The sequence below is a fragment of the Scyliorhinus torazame genome, chromosome 9 (genome assembly GCF_047496885.1).
Source record: "Scyliorhinus torazame isolate Kashiwa2021f chromosome 9, sScyTor2.1, whole genome shotgun sequence".
NCBI lineage: Eukaryota > Metazoa > Chordata > Chondrichthyes > Carcharhiniformes > Scyliorhinidae > Scyliorhinus > Scyliorhinus torazame.
In genome coordinates, this window is record NC_092715.1 from 202086230 (window position 1) to 202111183 (window position 24954).

The following is a 24954-nucleotide window of genomic DNA, read 5'->3' on the forward strand; positions in this document are numbered from 1 at the left end:
TAAATCCCCAAATTAGAAAATAAACCACTCTGATTGTCACCCTTACAAAAATGACTTGTGAAACTAAATGCTTATAATAATGACATTGCTGCATAGTTTATTAACTAGACAAAAGGGATTTTAGGTAGCTAAAATATCCACAATATCATTTAATATATAAATGAATCTCAAGGCAACTTTAACATGTAGGATACTATCGCTTCATTAATATTATTTTCACAATTTGCAGATAGGATTTTCAATACAATAATATTTCTCTGCGTTAAACACTTTGAATCCACTTCTACTTCATGAATGTGTATTTTCTTTCAGTCTTTAAGAATTAGATGTGCTTTTTTTCTGAGTTGGAACATTTTTCATAATTGGGACTATTCAGAACAATTCCTAGAGAAATCTTTTCTTGGAACCGTCGGTCTTGTGTCCATTGCTGAAGATTCAGGTTTCGGGCTACAGTTTGCATTGTATCCTCATTCCTTTTCACAACCATTGTAATGTTTGTTCCCAGATTCTGATTTATTTTTCACACTTTATTTCTTGCTGATTTCTCTGAGAATGCAAATCCCAGATATGATATTTTGATGAATATTCTTTTATCAGTTTCATGCTGGACCAATGTGAACTAATTTCTGGAGTAATGCTTGGAATGCTTAAACGTCAGTTTGAAACAAGTGCAACACAGGTGACAATCTTAGTCTGCTGCATTCCAGAATCCGATCAGACCCTGATTTTAATGTACAATTTTTAAACTTTGTGCAAAGCAGAGCTGACTCTCTCAAGTTTTACAGGTATTGTGTAGGTGCAACTGAGAGTGGCGTATTTGATTTCATATGTAAATACCACTGTCTCAGTATGCCAGTACGCATGTGTCTGACCGGGGGTACGCGGCTTCCCTCCCGAAGAGAATCAAGTACCATAATTACTTGCTGGTTGATACTTTGTTAGATTGTTCACATTCCTACATTCTCCACATTGATTTGGGGCTGGGTTAGCTCAATTGGCTGGATAGCTGGTTTGTGATTCAGAATGAAGCCAACAGCCTCAATTCCCATACCAGCTGAGGTTATTCACAAAGGCTCTGCCTTCTCAACCTTGCTTCTTGCCTGAGGTGTGGTGACCCTCAGGTTAAATTACCCCAACAGCTTTCTCCCTCGAGGGAGAAAGCGGCCTATGGCCATCTGGGACTATGGCGACTTTGCGCTTTACTTTTATTTACTTCTTTAGATTGTGATCTGTTTTCTGTATTCTTGTAGCTATAAGTGTAAAACTATGAATCTCCTTACTTTTCAAAGCTTCAGTATGTTGCTCCTTTATTAACCATCTTCTCCTATTATGATATCCTAGATCAAACGATGGGATAAAACCTGATATTGCATTGTTCCGGTCAAGTAATTTGTGAACAGGAACATGCTATACATTGCTTTAACCGAGAACAATTTCCAGTAGCTAGAAATGATCCTAGAATCCACCACTGCGAATAATAAGAATGAGTGTGGGGAAAACTAGAACAAAAAAGTAATTTGGCTCGTAAAGCCGTCTCCATTGTTCAGCACGGCAGTCTCTGAACTTGAATGTGTAAAGCAAAACTATCATGCCCACGCCTTCATCAATTAAAAAACATTCTGAAAACACTCAGCAGTTCAGGCAGCATCGGTGGACAGATGACCAGAGGACTTCAGAAGATTCTGATTAAAGGTCATTGATTTGAACTGTTAATTCTGTTCTAGTGTTCACAGGTGCTCCTTGACCTGCTGAATATTTCTAGCAATTTGGTTTTATTTCAGATTTCCAAAATGTTATTTTGCATTTGTCCTTCATCATTATTACACACTGACTGGCTTGTCTCTGTAGACATTTCCTCTTTTCTTTCCAGACCTAGAACTACAGGGGCTATTGTGGAGTACATTTACACTGTGTAAGAGAAAGCACAATTGTTGAATATCATAAGATAAAATGGACACATCATTAATGCGATATGTCATTACCAGTGGCTACTATGCCAGTGACCTTTTTCTTATTCCAATGTCACAACACATAAAGCTCCTCACAAAAGCAAATTACCGCGGATGCTGGAATCTGAAACCAAAAGAGAAAATGTTGGAAAATCGCAGCAGGTCTGGCAGCATCCATAGGGAGAGAAAAGAGCTAATGTTTCAAGCCCAGTTAATACTTTGTCAAAGCGCCCCCCCCCCCCCCCCCCATTGGCTGTAAATGGCTTCCCTGTCTTGTGGAAGCCCTCTTCCAACCGCCGAATGGTGAATTTATTTTCTCCAGTTGGAGGAATTCCAACAAGTCGGACTGCCATTCTGCAGCTTTGGGTGGTGCTGCTGATGGGCAGCCGAGCAGGATTCTTTGGAGGGCGATTAGGGAGGCAAAGGCAAGGACATCGGCCTCTTCCCCATGAAGCGATCTGGCTGTTCTGATACCCCGAAAATTGCCACTTTCATGCTTGGCTCCACCCTCATTCCCACAACAGTGGACATTGCCTCAAAGAAGGCAGTCCAGAACCTGACAAGTCTGGGGCATGCACAGAACATGTGGGTGTGGTTGGCCGGGCCTCCCTGATACCGTTCACATTTGTCCTCCACCTCCGTGAGGAGCCTGGTCATTCAGGTTCTTGTTCGGTGTGCTCTGTGCACCAATTTCAGCTGCAATAGGCTTGGCCTTGCGCAGGTGGAGTTTGCCCTGTTCAGTACTTAGCTCTAAAGTCCTTACCCTATTTCTATCCCTAACTCTTCCTCCCATTTCCACGTGTCTCGTCCAGCGGGGAATGTGCCTCCTTTAACAGTCATTCATACAGGTCCCTGCAGTTCCCTGGTCCTAGGTCGCCCCTGTCCAACAGTTCCTCTATCATAGAGTGCCTCTGCGTCCGAGGATATGACTTGTCCCCTTACGGAGGAAGTTTTTTGATTTACAACTGTCGCAGTTCGTTCCCTTTGGGCAGGTACAGCCTCTCCGTCAACTCCTCTAATGTCGCTAGCGTGCCGACCATGTAGAAATTCCTAACCGTCAGGCCTCTTTCCCCCCCCCCCCCCCCCCCCCCCCCCCCCCCCCTCCCCTCCCTCCCGGGTCTTAACGGCAGCGTTCATTGTGGCTGCTGCAAACCTGTGATTGCAGATGGAGGCTATGGTGGACATTTCGATCAGGCCGAAGTGTTGCCTTAGCTGGTTCCATGTCCGGAGCGTGGATGGGCTTGCAGAATGCTTGGCTGGTGGGCAAGGGGGTGGTGCTGTGACGAGGGCCGGAGGGACATCCCTATGCAGGAACTCTCCTCCATCCTTACCCACCTTGTTTCTGGATCCCTTACCCATCCCCTCACTCTTTCCCCTGTGGCCGCACTGTGATAGTAATGCAAGTTTGGGAGGGCCAGACCTCCCATCCTTCTCATTCTCTACAGGATCTTTTTGGGAGCCCCCCCCGCCCGCCCAAAAAAACAAGCAAACGTCATGATCATTTTATCTATAGTATAAGAAGGCCTTGGGGATGTAGATTGGTACGGATCCGAACAGGAAGAGGAACCTGGGCAGTGCGTTCATCTCGATCGTCTGCACTCTCCCCGCCAGTGAGTGTGGGAGCATGCCTCACCTCTACAGGTTGTTCTTTAAATCCTCCACCAAACTGGTCAGGTTACATTTGTGGATCCGTGAGTAATTTGGAAACCCGGGTAGCGGAATTTGTTTTGGGCTTGTTTAAACAGCAGTCCCTCCAGCTCAGCCCCTCTCCCTTACAGGTTTACTGGGAAGATCTCGCTTTTGTTCAGGTTGAGTTTATAGTCCGAGAAGGCTCCAAACTCTTTCAGGACCTTCATGATCCCCTCCATACTGCTTTAGGGGTCTGAGATGTAGAGGACCAGGTCATCCACATAGAGTGAGACTCTGTGCTCGCTGTCCCCTCTCTGGATCCCCTTCCAACCTTTTGCCGTTCTGAGGGTTTGATTGCCAGGGTGAATAGGTGCAGGGACAGTGGGCAACCCTGCCTTGTGCCCCTGTGCAGCTGGAAGTATTCAAACTGGTGGTGTTGCTGCATGCTCGCCATGGATGCACTGTACAGGAGTTTCATGCAGGCAGGTGAACCCTGCTCTGAGCCCAAACTGCTCAGTACCTCTATGAAGTACTTCCATTCGACTCTGTCAAAGGTCCCCGGTGGGGTCATTATCACGTGCAACAGGCGCCTGATGTTTGATGTTAGCTATCTATCCTAAACAAAGCCTGTCTGATCCTCGGCGACCACCTCTGGCATGCCGTTTTCCAGTCGCTTGGTCAGAATCTTGGCCAGTAGTTTTGAATCTACATTGAGCAGGGAAATGGGCCTTGTCATGTGAGGGTCCCTTTAAGAAAAGTGTGTTTATCAAATAGCTGCAGTGATGTCATTGTGTGGGTGGAGCTGACTGCGTTTCTGGCTTTTTACTTTCGTTTTGAGCTGGAAGCTATTTTTTGGCTCTGAGTTTTAGTTTCATTTTCAGTTGGGGAGCTGCATTCAAAGCAAGAAGGTATATTGATCTCACTCTCTGCATGCTCAAGAATGGCTCCAGATCACTTGATGACTTCAAAGTAATACTTGTTTCTGTAGAGAATTCAAACCTGCTGTCTTTGTTAAAAAAGGATTTTTTGACTTATGGATGTTGTTAGGAAAGTTATTAAGTGTTACCTATGAAGTATTGTATCTGTGGGGATTTTCAGTGTTGGTAGTTGATAAGATGTTTACTGTGTGTTTATAAAATGTTATCTGGATTCATAGAATATACATTGTTTTTGTTTAAATATACTTTAGATCTCTGTTGCATCACACCTGTAAAGTGGGCCCTTGTGCTCCCCATAACCAAAATCTATTAAACGTTGTGGGTCAGGTTAACTCCATGATATACTTTGGATATATATAATATATATATTTTGATATACTCTAAACCCTGGCCCATAATAGCCTATAAAACCCGCATTCAGTCAGGTCTTTGTCTTTCTTGGGTATCAGCACGATTGAAGCTTGTGCTAGCGATGGTGGCAGCATGCCCCTCGCAAACAAGTCTGTGAACATTCTCGCAGGTGCCGGGTCAATGCTGACGCAAATTTTTTATAGAGGTCTGCCGGAAATCCCTCTGGTCCCCGGGGCCTTCCCGTCTGCATGGAGTTAAGGCTCTCCATGACTTCGCCCAGTTCTAGAGGTGCTTCCAGCTCCCATTTTCTATCTTCCCCCACGACTGGCATGTCCAATCCGTCGAGGAACTGCTTCATCCTCGAGTCACCTTCGGGGGGGCTCGGAGGTGTACAGTCCCTGGTAGAAGGCCTCAAATGCTTAGTAACCTATTCCGGCTTGGTTGCTAGTCTGCCTTGTAATCATGGCGACAACCTATGACAATTACACTTTGGTGTCTGTGTCAATTATGGATTCAACGTGCCACTTTTCATTGGATCCCATGGGCTTTTACTTGTCCTTGCATTCCATGGGCTTTTACTTTTTCCTTGGTGAAATTGATGATGGAATGTGTTTTTCAGTTTGGGCTAATGCATAGTGGCTTGCCAGGGGAAGTCTCTGGGGAGTTAATTTGCTTTCAGTCCCTGGAAAATTGATATGTTTTTTAGCTTGGGGAGATGAGCTCTTTGCTTGGTGGAACCAAGGAAGCCACAGAGACATTTTGAGAAGCTGTGAGAGAGAGACAGTTTTGGAGAAAATATCTGATATTTTTGGAAAATATCTGATCTGGCAAACCTGTTAGTTCTTTTAGACCACAAGTAAGGACAGTTTTCTTTCCCAGTAGGATACTTAAAAAAAAAAGGGTGACATTTTAAAAGCAGAGCAGTCTTGTCTGAAGACAAGGAAGAGACTGAATCAACCCAGTTAAAACAGTTATTTGAATACTGTCAGCAAGAATCTGAAGGGGTTCTAACATGAGCCAGAATCAGTTCTGTTCCATAAGTATTACTCTATGCCTTGCTGATCTTTTTAAACTTGACTAAGAGCTGTATTTTTCTTTTCTTGCTGTTTAATGGGAAATCAAGTTGTAGTGTTAAGGGGTAATTGTGAGCTGTTCTTTTTCGGGTGTGAAATTAAAAAGTTTAATATTGTATCCAACTAGGGAAGGGGCGGTACTGGACCTGGTATTGGGGAATGAGCCCGGCCAGGTGGTAGATGTTTCAGTAGGGGAGCATTTCGGTAACAGTGACCACAATTCAGTAAGCTTTAAAGTACTGGTGGACAAGGATAAGAGTGGTCCTAGGATGAATGTGCTAAATTGGGGGAAGGCTAATTATAACAATATTAGGCGGGAACTGAAGAACATAGATTGGGGGCGGATGTTTGAGGGCAAATCAACATCTGACATGTGGGAGGCTTTCAAGTGTCGGTTGAAAGGAATTCAGGACCGGCATGTTCCTGTGAGGAAGAAGGATAAATACGGCAATTTTCGGGAACCTTGGATAACGAGAGATATTGTAGGCCTCGTCAAAAAGAAAAAGGAGGCATTTGTCAGGGCTAAAAGGCTGGGAACAGACGAAGCCTGCGTGGAATATAAGGAAAGTAGGAAGGAACTTAAGCAAGGAGTCAGGAGGGCTAGAAGGGGTCACGAAAAGTCATTGGCAAATAGGGTTAAGGAAAATCCCCAGGCTTTTTACACGTACATAAAAAGCAAGAGGGTAGCCAGGGAAAGGGTTGGCCCACTGAAGGATAGGCAAGGGAATCTATGTGTGGAGCCAGCGGAAATGGGCGAGGTACTAAATGAATACTTTGCATCAGTATTCACCAAAGAGAAGAAATTGGTAGATGTTGAGTCTGGAGAAGGGTGTGTAGATAGCCTGGGTCACATTGAGATCCAAAAAGACGAGGTGTTGGGTGTCTTAAAAAATATTAAGGTAGATAAGTCCCCAGGGCCTGATGGGATCTACCCCAGAATACTGAAGGAGGCTGGAGAGGAAATTGCTGAGGCCTTGACAGAAATCTTTGGATCCTCACTGTCTTCAGGGGATGTCCCGGAGGACTGGAGAATAGCCAATGTTGTTCCTCTGTTTAAGAAGGGTAGCAAGGATAATCCAGGGAACTACAGGCCGGTGAGCCTTACTTCAGTGGTAGGGAAATTACTGGAGAGAATTCTTCGAGACAGGATCTACTCCCATTTGGAAGCAAATGGACGTATTAGTGAGAGGCAGCATGGTTTTGTGAAGGGGAGGTCGTGTCTCACTAACTTGATAGAGTTTTTCGAGGAGGTCACTAAGATGATTGATGCAGGTAGGGCAGTGGATGTTGTCTATATGGACTTCAGTAAGGCCTTTGACAAGGTCCCTCATGGTAGACTAGTACAAAAGGTGAAGTCACACGGGATCAGGGGTGAGCTGGCAAGGTGGATACAGAACTGGCTAGGTCATAGAAGGCAGAGAGTAGCAATGGAAGGATGCTTTTCTAATTGGAGGGCTGTGACCAGTGGTGTTCCACAGGGATCAGTGCTGGGACCTTTGCTGTTTGTAGTATATATAAATGATTTGGAGGAAAATGTAACTGGTCTGATTAGTAAGTTTGCAGACGACACAAAGGTTAGTGGAATTGCGGATAGCGATGAGGACTGTCAGAGGATACAGCAGGATTTAGATTGTTTGGAGACTTGGGCGGAGAGATGGCAGATGGAGTTTAATCCAGACAAATGTGAGGTAATGCATTTTGGAAGGTCTAATGCAGGTAGGGAATATACAGTGAATGGTAGAACCCTCAAGAGTATTGAAAGTCAAAGAGATCTAGGAGTACAGGTCCACAGGTCATTGAAAGGGGCAACACAGGTGGAGAAGGTAGTCAAGAAGGCATACGGCATGCTTGCCTTCATTGGCCGGGGCATTGAGTATAATAATTGGCAAGTCATGTTGCAGCTGTATAGAACCTTAGTTAGGCCACACTTGTGTTCAATTCTGGTCGCCACACTACCAGAAGGATGTGGAGGCTTTAGAGAGGGTGCAGAAGAGATTTACCAGAATGTTGCCTGGTATGGAGGGCATTAGCTATGAGGAGCGGTTGAATAAACTCTGTTTGTTCTCACTGGAACGAAGGAGGTTGAGGGGCGACCTGATAGAGGTCTACAAAATTATGAGGGGCATAGACAGAGTGGATAGTCAGAGGCTTTTCCCCAGGGTAGAGGGGTCAATTACTAGGGGGCATAGGTTTAAGGTGAGAGGGGAAAGGTTTAGAGTAGATGTACGAGGCAAGCTTTTTACGCAGAGGGTAGTGGGTGCCTGGAACTCGCTACCGGAGGAGGTGGTGGAAGCAGGGATGATAGTGACATTTAAGGGGCATCTTGACAAATACAATAATTGGATGGGAATAGAGGGATACGGACCCAGGAAGTGTAGAAGATTGTAGTTTAGTCGGGCAGCATGGTCGGCACGGGGTTGGAGGGCCGAAGGGCCTGTTCCTGTGCTGTACATTTCTTTGTTCTTTGTTCATAATAAAGTTTTGTTCTAGAAATATCAAAGCTCTTTTTTTCATGCAATCACTACACGAGCGAATCATTTTTTCCTGCACAGTCTTAAAATAAACTAAAACATTTCTGTACAATATCCTAGCCACTGTTGGGGTCTGATCTGGGATCGTAATACCAAAGTTTCAACCTTGCATGAAAAGTCTGGACAACCTTCAACTGCTCAAGGACGGCCCTGCAAAGAAGTGGCCACTTGCTCCATAAGTGAAACATGAGGAACTGCTTAGATTGTGACTGGTTATCCAAGGCAGACCATTGCCTATCTCCTGAACTTCTGCTCGGAGATCTCCATTCCTGGTGGCATCACAATCGTTCATACTGCGTCAGCTAAAGCCATTGAAATGATTGTTAACCTCAACATGGAACTATAACACTTCTCTAGCTATACAAATAAAAGTATATTTCTGGGGATCAAGTGATATGGGTGTGGGAATCGCAGCTGTTCTGCAGGCTCTGGTGCTACTTTTTAAAATAAAAATACTCCTTTTACCCTGTTTGGGCAGCACATACTTACAATGGAGTATTAACTACTGGATTAGGTATGTCCCCAGAAGAATTTTGTTTGAGTGTTGGAGAAAAAATGCAGGGGAATCCTAAAGACCTGACCCTAATGGGCTCTTGGACAGCGTTTTAAGGCACTGGACATGATGACTATGAGCATTATTAGGGTAATGGGTGGCAAACTTTAAAAAAAAATGTTATTCAAACAAAATCTTTCAATATTACAAAAATAACCCCAACATAACTCATCCTAACCAAATATTACATAATTACCCCCCCAACCCCACACCAGGCCAAGTAGGGCTGGGGCACCGGCGAACTCCACCCAAGCAGGACATGCCTTCGGGCTATTAATGAGGCGAATGTCCCCGTCTGCAGCAGCAGCAAGTCTGACACTCAACGGGCATGGCTCCAGCTTTGCATCCAGAATTCCTGACATCATTTCAAATCACATCAGACCCAAAAATTAACAAGCTTGGGGCAGGAGCAGAACATGTGCGTGTGGTTCATCGGCCCCCAAGAGCACTGCTCGCACCTGTCCTCCAGCCCGGACAAGAGCCCGCTCATACATGCCCTGGTGAGGTGCACCCTGTGTACCACCTTGAACTCTTATCAGTCCTTACCTTGCACCCTATGATGTGCCTCACTCGAGTAATAACACAGTAGATTGTTATCCCCATCCCCCACACCCCCTGCCACTTCCCTGTTGACAATAAATTGAAACCCATCGGCGATTTGTTTCTCTTTGCCTCAAGCTCCGGTGTTGGGGCAATCGAGTATTTGCGGTCTCCCTCAAAAGTGGAATCCGCCAGCTTCTGCCTATCCACCATCCCAGATTTATCCCTATATGCCTTATACGGAATTAACTCACCCCTAATTTGTAAAAAAAAAAAAATTAATTTAGAGTACCCAATTTATTTTTTCCAATTAAGGGGCAATTTAACATGGCCAATCCACCCACCCTGCACATCTTGGATTGTGGGGGCAAATCCCACGCAAACACAACCTCAGCATCGGGAGGCAGCAGTGCTAACCACTGCGCTACCGTGCTGCCCGGCTCACCCCTAATAATGGGTGCTTCCCAGAATGTGGAAGGGGAAACTGACTCGTACTTGTTAAACTCCACATGCTCCCCAATAGGAGAGGATACTACCCGCTTGCAAAAACCCTCATCAGCGAGCAGCGTCATGTCCAGTCTTCACGGGGTTCACTGAGGGTAGCCCGGCTCCAACAGCAGGCCCACGTAATGTGGAGCATGATCTGATATCACGTTCGCAGAGTTTACTTACCTGGTTGTTGTAATTACCCCTTTCTTTTAAGCAATTGTATGAGGCCAATTTTCCTCCATTGATTGCATCTATTAGGTGGGACTTGACTTGTTGGTCCTCCCTGCTGATATTGTGACTCGGTAGGATTGCATTGATTTAAGGTGAATGTGTTGCCTAGATTGCTGTATCTTTTACAGATGTTGCCAATCTTCTTGCCTGCCAAGGTCTTCAAGGCGATCAATGGAGTGATCAGCTTGTTCATATGGAATAAAAACCAGGTGTGAAAATCCTAGAATTAATAACCCCCTTGGAGTGTGGAGAATGGTCTGTCAATTAGAAGGGAGATCTAAACTGACTTCTGCTCTCTCCCATTCAGGGCAACCTGGCTTCCCACCAAGTCTTATGGGCATTGGATTCGATATTCGGAGCGAAAGAGGCATTTGTAGGCTTGGAGATATGTTCAGTTGTGCCTCCTTGCCATCCTTTGAGCAGCTATGCCAACAATTTGACATTCCAAGACACTCTCTTTTTAAGTATCTGCTACTTAGAGACTTTATCCTTAATAAGACAACTATGTATCTTGACACTTCTGTTGCCCCAGTGGAAAAGATCCTGGGCTGGATTCTCCCTGCCACGCCACATTTCTGCTCTGACCCGCCGGCGGGATTCTCCGTTACGCCGGCCGATCAATGGGGTTTCCCATTGTGAGGCAGCCCCACGCCATCGGGAAACCCACGGGTGCCGGCAAAACAGAGAATCATGCCAGCGGAGAATCCCGCAGCCTGACTTTTGCAGAGCTTAAACAGTTAATTAGCAATTTTTTGTTGCCTTGTGTTCTAGGTCCTGTGAGTATATTGGGTATCTTGCAGTCTTGGGAAAGAGACTTGGCAACCAACATTGATGAGGAGACATTGGGTAGCATATGGGATCGTGCAAATAAAATTTTGGTATATAACAGAATGAAGGAGACTCGGTTATAGACACTACACCGTTTGCACATTACACCAAGCTTGAGACACAGATTTGATCCAGCTGTTTCCCTAATGTGCCTGAAGTGCCTGGTAGTCAGGGTGATTACATAAACTGTGTATAGTCCCATGTCAAAATTCAATCCTATTGGCCTAGTGTAGATAAGGAGCTTGAAAGGATATTTGGCACGCCCTTGGAATTTGATCCTTTATTTCTAATTTTGGGTCTTCTGGGAGAATTATTGACACTAGTGAAAAAAGGTCATATAACATTTGCAGCTTGGGAAAATTCCTTCTACGCCTGGATTAGTGACAAGTATCCTTCGGCTCAAAATTGGCATAAAATAGTTATGGATTGTATTCCTATGGACTTCCTGACTTCTGTACTCCGAAGTCAGATACATTCCGTAAAGTCTGGGACCTCTATCTCAAATTAATAGGCTCCTCTCTGTCTGACCTGCTCCTGCAAGGTTTTCCGTGAGCCATGTTGCAAGCCTTGATTTAGCTATATATAAAGGCGTGCACCGTGTTGTATCACTCTACCATGTTTGGATGGCTTTATCCTCTTCTCCCCCCCCACCACATACACACTTTCTGACTGACCCGTTTTGTCATTAGAGGCACTCGTTCTAAAATTATCCTGCCTTTCTCTGTCTATATGCAGAAATAATTGTTCTGTACTGTACCAGTTGCGTTATCTGTAAAAATGATAACTCCAATAAAAATATATATTAAAAAAATACATTTCCACTAATGACTCTTTTGTGAAGGTAAGTAGAACAAACTAATGAATAAAGACGATGGAATTTTAAATGCTTGGAACAAATCAGAAAATTTATTGTGACAATTGATATTTGTAAACATCATTCCAAAAAGTAAAAATTGCAAAGATCAAACAGTTGGCATTCTTTGTTAAAAATACAAAATTATAAATAGTTACCACCATGTGATATGTTTATGGTCCAGGTGGCTGCTGAAGTCCTATGGGAACTAATGTCCTGGAAAGAGCCTCTTATCTTTCAAGAACTGGTTGCTGTAAATGGACATCACAACAAGATGCACATGGGATTTTGGTTTCACTTCCGTTAAAACTGAAAAAGGGGAAGTTGTTTTTGAAAAGTTCAAAAATGCATGCCATGTAGATATGCAGTTACTTCATTTTGTAACGCAAACTTTATTTGAAATGACATTTCCTAAAGATAAGTTTTGTTGATCACATTGGGTTAATGCTGAAGTATTAACAAACATCACTAACTTTTTCAAGGGCTTTATTTTGATGTTTGTTATGAATAACTTCCCGTGACTATTTATAACACAAGTTTATATCCAATGAAAAGATCTAATTTTGCTCACTGCACCTCAAAAGTAAGAGAACTTACATATATGGTAGCTTCTCACATTCTTTGTGCATTCCAATAGATTTTTCCTCATATATTCTTTAGATGTATGCAATGCTGGTTTGGCTGGCGCTAATTGTTCTTCCTTAGTTGTGCTGATATATGTATTTTAAAATATTTTTATTCAACTTTTTCAATTTTAATAATCATTATTGGTGTCACAAGTAGGCTTACATTAACACTGCAATTAAGTTACTGTGACAATCCCCTAGTCGCCACACTACAGCGCCTGCTTGGGTACACAGAGGGAGAATTCAGAATGTCCAAATCCGTCATTTTTGGATGGGGTGCCAATCAAGCAGTCTTTCGGGACTTGTGGGAGGAAACTGGAGCACCCGTAGGAAACACACGCATACACGGGGAGACCGTGCAGACTCCACACGGACAGTGACCCAAGCCGGGAATCGAACCCGGGTCCTGGGTGCTGTGAAGCAACAGTTTTCATACATAACAAAAACTATTAACAGGTAATAACAATTGATAAATTGTGGCCTTGATGTCTAGGGCAGTCACTCTTACCTCACTTTTGGTGTTCAACTCTTCCTTATGTTTGAACCAAGGCTGTAATGAGATCAGGAGCTGAGTGGCCCTGGCAGAACCCAAACTGATCGTCAGTGAGCATGTTATTGCTAAGCAAGTGCCGCTTGATAGGACAGTTGACACCCCTTTCATCACTTTACTGATGATCGAGAGAAGATTGATGAAGTGGTGATTGGCCGGGTTGGATTTGTCCCGCTTTTAGTGAACAGAACATACCTGGGCAGTTTTCCAATTTGCTGGACAAATGCCAATGTTGTAGCTGCACTGAAAAACCTTGGCTTGGGGAATGGCAGATTCTGGAGCACAAGTCTTCAGTAATGTTGCCGGAATATTACCAGGGTCCATAACCTTTGCAGTATCCAGCGCCTTCAACCATTTCTTGATAATCACTGAGTGAATCGAATTGACTGAAGACTGGCATTTATGATGCTGAGGACCGCCAGAAGAGGCCAAGATGGATCATCCACTCAGTACTTCCAGTACTTCTGACTGAAGTGCTTCAGGCGTATCCACCGCCATTCATGACTGGATATGGCAGGACTCCAGAGCTTAGACCTGATCTGTTGGTTTTGGGATTGCTTAGTTCCTTAGAAGCATGCTACTTCTGCTCATTGGCTTGAACGTGTTACAGTTTCACCAGGTTGATGCCTCATTTTTACATATTCCTGGTGCTGGCCTCCAGCACTCTTCATTGAACCAGGTTGGTTCCCTGGCTTGGTGGTAATGGTAGAGTGGGAGATATGCCGGGCTATGAGGTTGCAGATTTGTGGCCGAGTACAATTCTGCTGTTGCTGATAGTCCACCACGCCCCATGGTTACCCAAACTTGAGTTGCTAGATGTGTTCTAAATCTATCTCATTTAAAGTGGTGGTTGTGCCACACAGCACAATGGAGGGTATCCTCAATGTGAAGTTGAAACTTTGTCTCCACAAGGAGGTGGTCTCTTCTGTTGATACTGTCATAGACAGATTAAACTGTTGTCGGCAGGTTGGTGAGGATGAGGTCAAGTATATGTTTCCCTCTTGTTGGTTCCCTCACCACCTGATGCAGGCCCAGTTTTACAGCAAAGGCACATGTAGGCAGACCAGGGAGGGACAGCAAATGCCCTTCCCTAAAGGGGATCCAGTGAACCAGATGGGTTTTTAACAACAATCAACAATGGTTTAATGGTCATTATTAAACTTTTAATTACAGATTTTGTATTGAATTCAAATTCCACCACTTCTATAAGAACTAGGAACAGGAGTAGGCCATCTGGCCCCTCGAGCCTGCTCCGCCATTTAATGAGATCATGGCTGATCTTTGTGGACTCAGCTCCACTCTCCGGCCCGTACACCATATCCCCGAATCCCTTTATTCTTTAGAAAGGCATCTATCTTTTTCTTAAAAACGTTTAAAGAAGGAGCCTCAACTGCTTCACTGGGCAAGGAATTCCAGAGATTCACAACCCTTTGGGTGAAGAAGTTCCTCCTACACTCCGTCCTAAATCTACCTCCCCTTATTTTGAGGCTATGCCCCCTAGTTCTGCTTTCCCGACCAGTGGAAACAACCTGCCCACATCTATCCTATCTATTCCCTTCATAATTTTATATGTCTCAATAAGATCCCCCCGCATCCTTCTAAACTCCAATGAGTACATCTATGGTGGGATTCGAACCCAGGTACCCAGAGAATTACCCTGGGTCTTTGGATTACAAGTCCAAGTTACAATGCTACTGTGCCACTGCCTCTTACAATAGTTTTCTAGAGGTGCTTGGACCACTGTTAAGTGGGATTGTTTATAGTGTGTTATATAATTTTAAAGTTCTTCAAATCAACATTAATTGTATACTATTTGTTATACTGATGCAGAGTGGTTCACTCTTCTATTAATATTAGACAAATGTACAATTTCACATTTTGAATTTTCTCAGATCAGTCGCCATTTTTTCATAATAATAATAAAGAAAGAACTTTCATTTACATACACACTGCATAAAATTAACAACAGACATGTACCATTCTGTTTGTATTGAGCCATTTCCTCAGGATGTCCTAAAGTTCTTCACATGGTAGAATACTTTTGAATTGTAGAAATTATATTAATGCATAGGTTGTGAACTGGTCTGGGGTAAGCAAAATCTGCTGTCCTACTACTCCCTGTGCCTTCTGTTCTCTATGCAGTTTCATCAAATTTCATGGTCACATTTTATATAATCTCACATACCCTGTAGCACCCTGGATAATTTCAGTTTTCAGAGATATGCTCCAAAAATCATTAGGTAAATTATTAATTTCATAATATTAGTATTTCTGCAGTAAGGAGCGTGGGAGATTCTGGAGTGTAGGAGGAACTTCTTCACCCAAAGGGTTGTGAATCTCTGGAATTCCTTGCCCAGTGAAGCAGTTGAGGCTCCTTCTTTATGGATGATAATGGTATAGTGTAGGTTAGATGGCTTTTGTTTCGGTGCAACATCGAGGGCCGAAGGGCCTGTACTGCGCTGTATTGTTCTATGTTCTATAAACTGAAACCATAACGTTGAATTGCGATGTACCTTTCGCTATGACCTGGCTTCATTTTTAAAAAGATTGTATATGTGACAGTTATGACTGTGGAGGGAAATATAGTTCAAAGATGAATGCATGCAGGTACATTGTGCAGCAGTAATACAAAAACAAAATACTGTGAATGCTGGAAATCTGAAATAACAGAAAAAAGCTTGAAAAACCTAGCAGGTTGGACAATCTGTGGAGAGAAACCGAGTCCACGTTTCATATCTATCATCAGAACTGAAGAGAGATGGAAGTGTAAGAGTTTGTAAGCTAGTGGAAAGGGGAGGGAAGAACAAGGGAGAAGGTGTGTAATAGATTGAAGAATGGGGAGATTAAATCGCAATGGATGGATGCAACAACCAAAGAGAGTGGCATTGAATATAGTAAATAAACAAATGAAGCATGAATTGCTTCAAAATAAAAGGATGAAGAAAGAAACAAGACAGACCAAAATGAGCAAAACAAAAAAAGACTTGTCGAATAAGGTGGAGGCAGAAGTTATGATCTAAAGTTGCTGAACCATGTTTAATGCAGAGTTCTTCAAGCTTCACTGGAACACCGAGCAGATCATGGACAGAAAGGTCAACGTGGGAACAAGCTTAGGGAGAATTAAAATGACGGGCAACTGGAACCTCAGGGTCTCGCTTTCGAACTGTTCCGCAAAGCGATTGGCCAGTCTGTGAGTGGTTCCCCCAGTATGGGGGAGACCACCATTGTGAGTAGCAAGTACAATATTGGAAGAAATACAAAATAAATCTCTGTTTCATTTGGAAGGGGTTTTTGGAGCCTTGGACAATGAGAAGGGCAATCTCGCAAGACGTTGTGATGTAAATCCCATCCGTTGTGGGCGGGATCACCTTTTAGCAAATATGGAAATTAAAGCAAGACAGCTAGTCTCACTTTCATATGCAGGTACCCGAGGTGTGGTTTCGGCGTGGCATCTATCTCCTTCCCTTTGGAGACCTACGGTGAGCGTTGTTCAGTTCTGACCTCCACAAACGGGGAACAGATGGAACGGGACTCGTGATGATCTCCCAGGGGATCAGAGGCCCCAGGTGCATGCCCTTTGAGCAGGGTGGTACCCTGGGATTTCTGGAGCCACCCTGGTGCAAGGTGCCAGCCTGATACTGCCAAGGTGCCCAGGTGGCACTGCCAGCTGGCAGGCGTACTGCCTGTGTGCCATGTTGGCACTGCCAAGCTGACATTTCTTTGAGATCCGGCCGGGGACGCCTTACGCAGGTGTTGAGGGGACCGCGGGACTCTAAAAATGCGTTGGGGCTTGGGGGAGGGGGGGGGGGGGGTTGCGGCGAAGAGGTCGGGGGTTGCTCCTTGGGCTCCAGAGATCGGGACGCTGTTGTGATCTCTCGCTACACTGATTGAGTTCCGATGAGCGGAGCTCCTCAGTGCACAAAACGGGGCCATGTGCGGCCTCGGTTGCGCATACCCTGCTGAGGCCCCCTCTCTAACACGAGTGCCATTTTATAGCCTTGTGTTTCACGGCGGAGTGAGCGCTGGGAAACACACGTTCGCTACAGGACTTTGTTCCAATTTAGTTAAATCCCATTTACTTAACTCCCGCCCCTGGTGTCAGTGGTCTGGAATACATCACTTGTACTGACAAGCAGATAGATGCTACCCACATAGCAAATAGGTCAACTTATTATGACTATTGGCTACAATGGCCAAGGTGTGTGTGGCCAAGGCATGGCCAGTATTTACTGTCCATCACTAATTGTCCTCAAGATGGTGGCGATGAGCCGCTGAACTGCTGCGATATGCGCACTGAAGGTACACCCACGTTGCAGTTAGGAAGAGAGTGCCAGGATTTTGATCCATGCCGATGCAGGAATGGAGATATATTTCCAAGTTAAGAGGATATGTGATGTGGAAGAGAATTTGCAGGTGACATTATTTTCATGCAATTACTGCTCGTCCTTCTGGGCAGCAGAGGTTGTGGGTTTAGATGGCACCAAGTCTAATTTTGGGAAAATAAAGTGGAATATCTGCTGGTCTGTTTTTCAAGTTGCTTCTACAGATATATCCCCTAATATTTGAAATAGATTTATAATGCAGGGATGTATATCTCACAAACATTTGCTCTGCTTAATAACACTGAGGCAAGAAGGATCTTCCACCTCGGGTAGCGCAGAAGGATAGCATAAGAGTGATAAATTCCAACTGATCTGCACCCTGTAATATTTGGAACTGAATTGATTCAGTTATACTGAAGAAATCAAATGATTGAACAGTGTTTCTGTTCTTCAGGTTTAACAGTGACAGAGGACTAGCATTCAATTTTTTGTATTCGATTCACAAGTTAAGTAATACTGGCTAAGGAGTGAGCACACACTAAATAGAGGGTATATTATGAAGTCACCCCATATACCCTGTATGAATGAATTGTTTACCATCAGATGCATCTTTGGTCAAACCCACTCAGGAGTGACCTCTAGTGGCAAATAAATCATCACCGTATCCCACAAATTAAAAAAAAGTGTTGTTGTTCTTCAAAAATAACTTTAGTGCTGTACAAAATTTTGTATTTGTCAAGCTGATTTCAGGATACTTTTTTCCAAAGTGCCCTACAAAGAGATGAGGTTTTACTTTTCCTGTCCTTTAATTGACTTCCAGAAGAGCATTTGTGTGTTCTTTTCCTTCTTTTTATTTTTGGATGGCTTGTTGATATCTAATTGGGTAAATACTCAGCGGGTGGCATTCATGTGTTTTTCAATGTTCCTGTGGTTTCATAGAATTTACAGTGCAGAAGGAGGCCATTCGGCCCATCGAGTCTGCACCGGCTCTTGGAAAGAGCACCCTACCCAAGGTCCACCCCTCCACCCTATCCCCATAACCCAGTAACCCCACCAAACACTAAGGGCAATTTTGAACACTAAAGGCAATTTATCATGGCCAATCCACCTAACCTGCACATCTTTGGACTGTGGGAGGAAACTGGAGCACCCGGAGGAAACCCACGCACACACGGGGAGGATGTACAGACTCTGCACAGACAGTGACCCAAGCTGGAATCGAACCTGGGACCCTGGAGCTGTGAAGCAATTGTGCTATCCACAAGGCTACCGTGCTGCCCAACGTTTCAATCTCATTAATGTCATCAATTTGAAATCAAGTTGCCACTGTACTATTTGGCGAAAGCTGTGATAGTAACATGTTCTTGGAGAAAATCTCAACTAGATAAATCCATATTGGGTTCCTGAAATTAATATTTGAACTAATGTTTCAGATGTCGTCTCTTGTCACTCACCCTCCTGACCAAACACCATCCCAATAATAAGCAAATGCGATGCGAGAAAAATCTCTTTTATACAGTTAGTGGTTTTGGTCTGGAATGCATTGCTTGAAAGTGTGGTGGAGGCTGATTCCATTGAGGCATTTAAGAGGGCACTAGATGTTTTTTTGAATGGAAACAATGTGCAAGGTTATGGGGAAAAGGCAGCAGAATGGCACTAAGTCATAATGCATGGGCCAAATGGCCTCCTTCTGCTTATAACGATTCTGTGAAATCTAGAATTTAGAAAACTACCTCCTGCGTACTCCTGAAACTGTCATCTGAAATTGAAAATGGGTATTGCTGTATTCGACCTCGCACTCCTGTGCATCCTCTGTCTCCAGAAACTCTTCCATTATACCAGTTTGCTTTCCCCCAGGTTTGTTCCATGTCAGAACTCGCAGTTCTGATTTTTAAAAAAAAATAGATTTCTTGGGATGTGGATGTCGCTGGCTGGATCAGCTTTATTATCTATCCATAATGTGTCAAACAAAGTCTTGAGCTTTTCTTTGGGTTTGGTTATATTAGATAGCTATTACCTTATGAAACGTGCTGTTGGTAAGCGATCTGATTTTTAAAAATGACTTTTGATTAAAGTGGCAGCAAAGGGTTATAAAACAAAATTTTTTTTTTTCAGGGCGAGCATAAAGAAAGAAACGTTTTTTTGCATAAGATTAGTAGCCTGAGTTTACATTCGATAGCATAAGCGAGCAGCCTTATGACAAATGTGACCATATACAGTTAGGCAGTATGGCACACATTGGAATTCTGCACTCAACATTTGAGTCTGCTATATAGCTGGGACATGGCCATACAGTGCCCTTCAGCACTGATCTAGGCATTACATGGTTTACATGTAATCATTTAAGTAGTACCATAGCTGTGTAAATATATCTGCACCAGCTATTCAAGGCTTTAAATGTGTAAAGTGCCAAACTTGCCATAGATTCATGAAAGATATCTGTAAAGAATAATTGCACTGTGACGTTGCACATTAAAAAAATTAGATGGCCCAATCAGCTCAAAAATCTACCCATAACCAATTAGAAATCATTGAACATCAGTGCTAATTAATAATTGGCAAGGATAAAGGTGGCTTGAGTTGACTATGTAACCAGGAAGAGATCAGTTAAAGTAAATGTTCACCCATTTGAGAGAGGCAGTTGAAATTATAATGGGGAATAAGGAAATGGCAGAGACATTAAACAAATACTTTTATCTATTTTCATGGTAGTGGACACAAAAACATTCTGGAAATAATGGGAAATCGTGAAAATTTTGCACTTGAAAGATGTAATACTGGAGAAATTAATGGTACTAAGTGGCGACCATTAGTCGATCTGATAACCTGGATCTGATAACCTACAACCTTGGTTTCTGTTGAATTTAAATCTATATTTGTTTTCTCATATAAAGAGCAGCACAATGCTATACCGACACAAGTGATTCCCAGGGTTTGGACCATGGTGTAATATCAAGGCTTTATTTCGATAATACTCAATACACCCCCATTGCTATACAATTCATGAATTGAAGGCAAATTATTGAACTGGTTAGGAAATTGGCTGAGTGGAAGGTGATGGGGAGTAGGGATAATGGGCAGGTACTCTAATTGGCAGGATCAGACCAGTGGTGTCCAACAAGGATCTGTGTTTGGGGTCCCAACTATTCACTGTATTCATTAATGACTTAGATGATTGGATAGAAAATCACATATCCAAATTTGCCAATAACTCAACAAAAGATTGTATTGTAGCAGTGTAATGGAAGCATACATTTAGGAAGGGATATTGTGAGATTAAGTGAATGAGCAATACTGCGACACGGTAGCACAGGGGCGGCACGGTAGCACAGTGGTTAGTGCTGTTACTTCACAGCTCCAGGGTTGCAGGTTCGATTCCCGGCTTGGATCACTGTTTGTGTGGAGTCTGCACATTCTCCCCGTGTCTGCGTGGGTTTCCTCCGGGTGCTCCAGTTTCCTCCCAAAGTCCAAAGATGTGCGGGTTAGGTGGATTAGCCATGCTAAATTGCCGTTAGTGCCCAAAAAGGTGAGGTGGGGTTACTGGGTTACAGGAATTTACACTTTAAATTCTTTGATTCTATTTTCTATGAAATGGATTTCAGTGCAAATAGGTTATCTACTTGGACCAGATTTAAATTCTACCGCAATTTAAAATAATTATTTGCTGGACATGTTTTTTAAAAAAGGAGCTAATATAACATGTTTTCCCTTCTTGAATTGTGTTTCAATCCCTGCCTGACATAGTCTTTAACAACCACAGCCATATCTTCTTGCACTCTGACCTCTGTGCCACAGGAAGTAATAATGGTGGAAAGCTAGAAACTATGGAGGTCCAAGACTTGGGGATCCAGGTACATAGATCATTAACTGTCATAAATGGATACAGAAAGTAATCACAAATGATAATGGAATGCTATCCTTTGTATTTGGAGGAATAGAGTAAAAGTAGATCGAAGTTTTGCTACAGCTATGTAGAGCTCTGGTTCGACCATACCTGGAATACTATGAATAATTCTAGGTACCACACCTTAGGAAGGATATATTGGCCTTGGAAGAAAGTGCAGAGTAGATTTACTAAAATGATACATGGACTTCAAGGGAAGAGATTCCCTGGAACAAACAGGGTAAATTAGAAGAAATAATTTTTGCTAGTAGGGGCATACAGGGTTAGGGGGCATAGTCAAAAAATAATAGACTAAGACCTTTTGGGAGTGAAATTATAGAACATTTCTTTACACCAGTCATTTTCAAACCCAGGGTCGCGACCCATGGGTGGGACGTGGGGCCATGGATCGCAGTGTTCGTGATTGCGGGACCATTCTTCACGGCGTTCCTGATCGTGGGAAGAAGTGCCCAACGGCACAGCCGAGTTTTAAAAATCCCAGCCGCGACCGACGTTTAAAAATGCCACCTGTGAGGTGGCACATGGCACAGTGGTTAGCATTGCTGTCTACGTCGCTGAGGACCCGGGTTCGAATCCCAGCCCTAGGTCACTGTCCATGTGAAGTTTGCACATTCTCCCCGTGTCTGCGTGGGTTTCACCCCCACAACCCAAAGATGTGCAGGGTTGTTGGATTGGCCACATTAAATTGCCCCTTAATTGGGAAAATACTCTCCTGCTCAAGTCTCACAGTTGTGGTCTGCTATGCCTTGCACAACTGGTGCTTAAGAGGGGGAGGCCCTGTTAGAGTAGGAGTAAGCCCCATCCTCTGACAAGGAGTCCAAGGATGAGCTGTGCCAGTTAGCAGTGCAAGCAAGATGCTTTCGATGCCAGAGAGATGTGAGATTTGCTAATCGTGTGAAGATTTCACTAGCAATCTGTAATTTGATCCACGAGACCATCTTGGCAGCCCTCATCTTCTCTTGGCATCTCCCACTCATCGACAGCAAGCTGTGCATGTGCCAATGTAGAAGCAGCAAATGAAACTGGACAAAGGAGTCTGCATGAATAGAAACTTCCTTAAGAACATGTATTCAATCCAAATTAAAACCAACACATCACAAACATTCATCACCAAATGCAGTTGTAACCGCAAGTGCAAAGAACAATTATTTGTGGACTTAATGAATGTCGAAGTTTCAGATCTAATAAAACATGGGTGATACAGTGGTTACCACTGTTACTTCACAGCGTCAGGGTCCCAGGTTTGATTCCTGGCTTGGGTCACTGTCTATAATAAAGTTTTATTTTGGAAATACCAAAGCACTTTTTTTCATGCAACCCATCCTGGGGTGAATCATTCTTTCCACATGGTCTGAAAATAAATTAAAATATTTGGGTTTTGGTCCAGTACCCTAGCCACTGTCTGGGATCGTAATAATGGGCTGGTCAGATGGGCTGAACAGTGGCAAGTGGAATTTAACACTGAAAAGTGTACGGTCATGCAATTTCGGAGAATTGACAAGGCAAAGGAATACACAATGAACGGTAGGACGCTAGGAAGTGCAGAGGACCAGAGGGATCTGAAGGTAGCAGTATAGGTAGATAAGTTGGTTAAGAAGGCATATGGAATACCTACCTTTATTAGCCGAGGAATAGAAGACCAGTGACGTTATGAGAGGGCTGTATAAAATGCTTGTTAGGCCACAGCTAGAGTACTGTGTGCTGTTCTGGTCTCCACGCTATAGGATGGATGTGATTGCACTAGAAAAGGTGCGGAGGAGATTCACAAGAATGTTGCCTGTAGCATTTCAGCTGGGAAGAGAGGCTAGGATTGTTCCCCTTGGAGCAGAGAAGGCTGAGGGGGGGGGACCTATTGAGGTGTACAAAATTATGAGGCACATAGATTAGGGTAGGTAGGAAGAAATCTTTGCCCCTAGTAGAAGGGCCAATAACCAGGGGCATAGCTTTAAGGTAAAGGGGAGGGAATTTGATAAAAACCCTTTTCACCCAGAAGGTGGTGGGAATCGAGCTCACTGCAGATTATGGACCAGTTGCTGGAAAATGGGATTTGAATAGATAGGTGCTTGGTGCCTGGCGTAGACACAATGGACCGAAGCTGTAAATGTGTTGTAAAACTCTGACTCTAAAATGAGACTGCATTGTTCTGCAGAGAGCGAGCATGGATTTGAAGACCAAAAGCCAGCCTCCTGTGCCTTTATAAGACCAACTCCTCTCCCATGCGCGTGCAGAATTTAAAAAAAATAAGCAATAGAATTTATTCTGCAAGGATTAATGATATGGTGGTGCAAATGTAATTCATTGTAACATTTTTAGGCTGGTTTTAACTCCAAAGTGCACAATATAAGACTGCAGCATTGATATTGATGATGTAAAGCTGCATGCTTTGTTTAATTTATTGATCAGCTATGTAGTTAAAAAAATTAAATGCATGCCAATTTCCTTTGTAGCGTAAAATCCATTTCAACATCAAGCACAGTAGTCAGTTCACGATATATAAAATAAACATTTGACATCTGAAACATTAGCGATGCTGAATGGAATATTTGTACCCTCATTTTTTATTGCGGGTTAGAAAATTATCTTTTTCAAAAAGCATATGCAGGTTTTTCTAAAGTTTGTTTCAGAATTCTATTATATTGAATACTTGAATTGATGAGGAAAGTCTAATAGCATTTATCTTATTTCTGCTAGCAAATACCTTGTACTGTTACTCCATGGGTAGTTTGTAGCAGTGTAGTGTTTCTGTTATGTTACCTTCACTGAGCTGATATCACTGCTCTGCCTCTCATTAACATATCTAGAGAGCTTTCTGTGTCTGTCAGGAATTGCTTGAGAACGGAGATCCCTAGGGATAGGCATTGGTCCTGCATGGTTTGAGGTTTGATGGTTCCTCCAGGTCTATATCTGGAAAGTTTTGTGCTTTCAATGTGGCAAACGTTTGGAGGTTGGTGTTGTTGTGTTTGACACCTTTGTTGTGCGAGGCCATGCTACAATGTGGCCCAAGGAAGAGCTACTCTTATGGTTCCTCACCCTGCTATATCTGTCCTCTCTCCCTTCTCTCCATTCACCTCTTCTATTTTTGAATTCATAGAATGATAGAATCCCTACAGTGCAGAAGGAGGCCATTCAGCCCATAGAGTTTGCACCGGCCCTCTGAAAGAGCCGCCCTATCCCTGTAATTCCACCTAACCTTTTGGATATTAAGAGGCAATTTAGCATGGCCAGTCCATATAACCTGCGCATCTATGGAATGTGGGAAGAAACAGGAGCACCCAGAGAAAACCGACAAATACATGGGGAGAATGTGCAAACTCCACACAGACTGGAATTGAACCCAGGTCCCTGGTTCTATAAGGCAGCAATGCTAGCCACTGTGCCACCGTGCTTCACCTGTGCTTCACTGTTATTAACTGTTTGCTGCCATTGTTATTCTCTGTATCTACAAGTTTTATCTTTTTTTCCCTCTTCTTTCTCTGTGCATCTATTACTCTTCTTTTCTCTGTCCTTTCTGTTAATGTCCCTTGTCTCTGTTATTATTTATCTCTTTTCTTTTTCTGTCTCTGCTATTATCCCTTTTTATTTTAGTT

General features: G+C 43.4%; 1 protein-coding gene and 1 long non-coding RNA gene across 4 annotated transcripts in view; both read left to right on the forward strand.

Moving 5' to 3' along the window:
• Positions 1–11910, forward strand: part of LOC140429684 (uncharacterized) — a 78007-nt gene extending 66097 nt beyond the window's left edge. Inside the window, exons 2-3 of the long non-coding RNA XR_011949169.1 lie at positions 10413–10493; positions 10592–11910. This is a non-coding gene — a long non-coding RNA (uncharacterized lncRNA). The remainder of the gene's footprint in view (positions 1–10412; positions 10494–10591) is intronic.
• The window catches only part of zcchc7 (zinc finger, CCHC domain containing 7), a 387489-nt gene that overhangs the window by 114191 nt on the left and 248344 nt on the right, over positions 1–24954 (forward strand). The window lies entirely within an intron of this gene.